Source organism: Mustela erminea, chromosome 20, assembly GCF_009829155.1.
Source record: "Mustela erminea isolate mMusErm1 chromosome 20, mMusErm1.Pri, whole genome shotgun sequence".
Taxonomy (NCBI): domain Eukaryota; kingdom Metazoa; phylum Chordata; class Mammalia; order Carnivora; family Mustelidae; genus Mustela; species Mustela erminea.
Window position 1 is genome coordinate 30086690 of NC_045633.1, and position 5231 is coordinate 30091920.

Consider the following 5231-nt stretch of genomic DNA (forward strand, 5'->3'; position numbering starts at 1 on the left):
TATTAGCTCACTTGTTCTGGGGGCCAGGAGTCCAAGGTCAATGTCTGGGCAGGCAGGTTCCTTCGGGGCTGTGAGAGGGAATCTGTTTGAGATCTTTCTCCCTGGCTTTAGATGGCTGTCTTCTCTCTATGTCTCTCAACACAGTATTCTCTATGTGAGCATCACCTTGTCCCCATTGTCCCAGAATGAGAACGCAGGTTGTATTGACTTAGGACCCCTACTAATGACCTCATCTCAACTACACCTGCCATGAACCTGCTTCCAACTATGGTCACATTCTGAGGCGCTGGGGTGTGGGACTTCAACACATGAAATTTGGGGGGCACAATTCAACCCCTAACACTTGAATAGGCTATTCCCATCATCTGACATGTTCTTGCTCTTGTTTCTTTCTCTGGATAACTCTCGGTCAACCTGGAAGGTGTAGGTAGTGGCAGCCAGGCGTCCCCCAACTGCCCTGGGTGGGGGGGGGCCTGCCGCTTCCCCCCATCCTTGTCCCATCCTCCGTCTGCTCCCTGCCTAACCCCCACCCCTTCTTGTGCACCCCACCCCAGTCCTGTGCACTCCACTCCCTCTGGTGAGCTCCTGTCCCGCAGGCTCCAGCCCTGTCCTGGGTGCCCCATCCCAGGCCTCATCCTCCCCCTCCCATTCCCCGTGGCTGTCCGCTCATCTGTGGGGGCGTCCGGGAGTCTGGGGTCCTCACACCCTCATGCCTCCAGGTGCTTCAGGTCGTCATCTTCCTTCTCCCTCTGCATTTGCTTGTTTCCAGAATTAATGAGACTAAAATTACTTTTCATAACTTTTGGGGGATTTGCGCCATTCCTTTAGGAGGCGGGAGATCTGGGGGGAGGCCGGCGCTCCCCGAAGTTGGTGGATGATTTCTTCAGTTCTGGGCTGAGCCAGCTCCTGGGAGCAGCGCTTCTGCGGGGACACAGTCGCAAACAGAGGCTGTTTATATGCTCGCCGCTGAGCCTGGGGCTCCCTGACGCAAAGCAAGAATGATAATGACAATAACAGCGCACCTCTGGGTAATTTACAAAGCGTGTTTGCCGCCACCATCTGATTTGATCCTTATTAAAAAACAAAATGCAAAAAACCCGGCGCTGGCATACTTTCTATCCCCATATTAAAGACTGAGATATTGAGGCCCAGGAAGGCAAGCCGGAGCCAGGTCTGTTTCATTGGAAAAGGAAGATGAGACAGGAAAGGGGGAGGTGACCTTGGGGCTGAAATCTTGCAGCTGGAACCTCAGGTGGGGGTAGGGTAGGGTGAAGAATAGGGGGAGGGCTGGTCCTTAGCCATCTAGCCTAAGCTCAGCACTGTGGCTGCACCGGGGAGCCCTGTAGGCCTGGGTGGGGCCCCCCAGGGCCCCCCTCTGCTAAGAGCTGCTTTGGAGGGCCCCAGACTGCTGGTTGAACTCAAGGAAGGACCTTCTACACGTCCCAGGTTTACTTTCCTTGAAAAGCCATGGTCAGTACCCTCTCAAAGCTGTCAGCTGACCTGGCCCAGAGAGTGGCTGTCTCAAGGAGACCATAAACCACATGAAGGATGCCTTTCTCATATTTGGTTGACATGCTTTATGTGCGATCACTCTTAAGACAACAGAAGGTATATAAAAAAGCTCAGTTACAGTTTCTTGGAAATAATAAAATAACTTGGAGGGACTCGAATGCCAAGGAGTCTGAAGATGAATGTTTGGCTATAAAAGAGGACTCGTGTCGTATTTCATAAGGCTGTGGTTCAGCTGCTTGGCAGGTGAGGAACGAAAAGCGAGATTGTTTTGAGAACGTTTTACGATGCATCCAGAAGCATCCGGTTCGTTGTTTGATCAACATTCAGACTTGAACGAAGGGAAGGAGTCTTGCAATTTCCTCCTTTCAAATATCCTTTTGGGAGGCAGCAATTTTAGGACTGAGTGTAAAATCTAGTAACTATCAACTACCACTATAGAGGGAGGAAATCCTTGTTTGGTCTCTACAGTTTGTACTACTGGAGGTGAGGGGGGTCGTTAGCTCTGTGTTCCAAACCGAGAAACCAAGGCCCTGACAGACACCGGACTTGCCCAAGGTCTCACAATAAACAAGCAAAGACAGGCACTGAACCTAAGGACCGGCTAGTTTCCAAGTCTGCGCCCTGTGGGAACATCATTGTATAATTGTTTAAAAGCTGACTTGTTCTCTTCAAATTGTACTTTAAAAATATGTAATTGGAAAACCCCTTTAGGAAGTCTTGGAAATATAAACTTCCATTACAAAAATAAAATCAAATTTTTTTTTAAAAACCACTCATTAGAACATAATAGGATAGATTCCTTAAAATGATTAGCTCACGTTAGTTTTCTCTGTACTTGCTAATTAAAAAAAAAAAAAATTTTTTTTTAACATTTGACAAGAGAGATCCGAAATTATTCATTTCATTTATTATGGTAAATCTCAGTGTTTAATATATTTTCAACACCTTTCTAAAGCGAGATCTCACTTTGGTGTCTTTCCCTTTCTTTATTATTTTCTGTCTAAAATTAGAAGTTGGGTTAAAAGAGGCGGAAATGCAGAGCCAGTGTGGAGGTGGGGCTCTCCTTCTCAGAATGTTTCATTCCGGTTCCTTGAGTTAATGTTTTTCCAGTTTTATTGAGATATAATTGAAGTGTGCTAAACTGTACGTATTTAAAGTATACAATTTGATATATATGTAGAAACCATCAGTACACTCAAGATAATAATTTCTGTTGCCTCCCACAGTTTCCTAACTGCCCTTTGAAATTCACCTCTTACCCGCCCACCCTCAAGTGACCACTGATAGGTCTTCCCATTTGTTTGCATTTTGTATACATGAGTCATTTTATATACATGAGTCATAGTGCGTGTATCTTTTGCTGGCTTCTTTCGCCCAGTAGAATGAGGTGAGGCTGACTCATGTGGTTATCGATCAATAGCCAGGGGAGTAGCATTCCATGGGGCGGACACACTACAATTTCTGTATCTACTCACCCATTGATGGACGTTCTGATTGTTTCCTGTTTGGGGCTGTTGTGAATGAAATGGCTGTGGATATGTGTCTGAGTCACTGTGGGGACACGTGACTTCGTTTCTCTTGAATAGATGCCTAGAAATGAAAAGAATGGGTCACGTGGGAGAAGCGTGTTTAAGTTCTCAAAGAAAGTGTCGGACTGTTCTCCAAGCTGGGAGGCCTTCTACACGTTCCCATCAGCAGTGAACCGGAGTTTCCATTGGTCCAAATCCCTGCCAGTTCCCGAGTTGATCTTAACATTTGGTTTTGGCTTCTGCCAGGGAATCAGCTCTTGGCTGATTTAATGATTGTCAACCTCTAAGGCTCCCCAATGTCACCTTCTAAATATCTCTCCTTGCTCTCTGCCACCGCATCCTCCGCTCCGTCCTCCTAACTGGTCTTTCTGTGTCTACTTTCCCTCCTTCAAACCAGGCTGCACACGCCAACTGGAGGGGTCTCTTCAAGATACAAACCTGGTGCTGACTTTGCCTTGTTTGAGACCATGTCATGGCTTCCCAGGGGTGGGAATACATTTGTCTCAGAATACCACATAATCCTGCAAGATCTGCCCCTCTGGCCTCGCCGCACCTTCCAGTTCCGGGTACCCAGTCTTCCTTCTGTTCTTTTAGTGGTTGGGTTCAGCCAGAAAACATGCTTCGTTTGGTTCCTATGTGATGTACCACACAGTTTCATTATTTTTAGAAAATTGAATGAACTGTCAACATTTAAAACATGAAAAAAAATCTGTAAAAACATTAGTAGACTGGCATTCCCCACTCTGGCAGGGTGAGCAGGAGCTGGGGACTGCCCCTCTAATCCAGGTTGGCTACCTCCCCTCCCCCCTCCCATTTTCCTGCACCTGTTCACCTCCACTCACTTTTGCAAAATTCACATCTGCTTCTCTTTCTAATTTCATCTGAAAGGGGGGAACCTCTGAATCTCCCACCCTTGCCTATCTAGCACAGGGACCTCACCTAGGCAGGGCCGGCCTCCCCACTACGTGTGAGCCATGAGGCCACAGGCGCTGTCCTTTGGCACTTGATCTTGTGAAATTAGTCCGCTGACCGCTCAAGACTCAGGCGATGTGAACACAAAGCCATTTCAGTTTCCTGGGAGACAGAGTGCGGGATTAAGGCGGTTATACCAGCCCTGCAAAATGGAAGAAAGCCAGTATCAGTTTTGATACACGAAATAGGATTTTTAAGTCTGCAGCAAGATTAGGAAGCTAGGTTGGTCAAGAGAGGTAAGGGTTCTTGAAATTACTTCAGCTTCCACTTTAGTAGATCAAGAAGTCGACCTGATAGACTGAATCAAAGGGAATTTGTCCCTTTGAGCTCAGTGGCTCATGCAGTAAGAGGGACATGGGGACAGGGGTACTAAGCCTGTGTCATAAACACTTCTCTGAAGGCTGGGGGCCCACATGGGTGATGCATTAGACAGGGGCCTCTGCTACATTTCCTTTTTAGGATCTGAGTAGGGGTGGGGACAGGTGGCCTTCCAGCCTGCCTTCCCCACCATAGGAAGAGGGAAGCCCTGAGTCTATCTCCTCCAAGTGCCTATGTTTCTAAGTGACATGGGCAGGACCAGTACCCACATTCCCGGGACAAGGTAGATGGGCTCCCCAACTGATCTGAGGTTGGGATCTCTGGGGCTGGGATTTGTGGGTTCCATATGAGAGAGGTGTAGGGCCAACCTCCTGTGCCCTGGTGGTGGATGGAATCCAGTACCCCTCCCAGAGGAAAGGAAGTTCAAGAGTCATGTGCAGGTCTGAGGACGGGGTCTGACCAAGTCTCAAGTCTCAGGAGAGTAGACTCCAACAGCCTTTTCCCGGCCAGAGACTTTAACAAGAGGCCGGTCTGCACATGAACACCAGGGATGAGGCCAATTTTGTGGGCCTGACAGTTCACAGGGCCTGTGATTAGAAGGGTTTGCATTTGGTTTCATGCTCCCATGTCACCATCTCGAAATTCTTAGCAAGTTTTGAACAAAGCACATCGTATTTTCCTTTGGCCCCAAGCCCTGCAAATCGTGTAGCCCATCCTTCTCAGGAGATACCAGTCACATGTTCATTCAAGGACAAGGGCCCCTTTACCCTAGTGCCATGAGGTCATAAAGCCATCTGCCATCCACACAGGCTGGGACACCATCTTGAGGGGGTTGGCAGGGAGTGGGGGACTGCTGTTGGAGACCAGAAGGCAGAGGAACCCTGAAGAGAATGAGGAAAC

At 48.2% G+C, this 5231-nt stretch overlaps 1 long non-coding RNA gene across 1 annotated transcript; it reads right to left on the minus strand.

Annotated features, from left to right (window-relative positions):
• Positions 1-2472: 2472 nt before the first annotated feature.
• LOC116581240 lies at positions 2473-4328 on the minus strand. The gene is made up of 3 exons (XR_004281962.1): positions 3976-4328; positions 3480-3673; positions 2473-3102 (listed from the first exon to the last, which is right to left on the minus strand). It is a non-coding gene; the product is annotated as an uncharacterized LOC116581240 (long non-coding RNA).
• Positions 4329-5231: the final 903 nt, after the last annotated feature.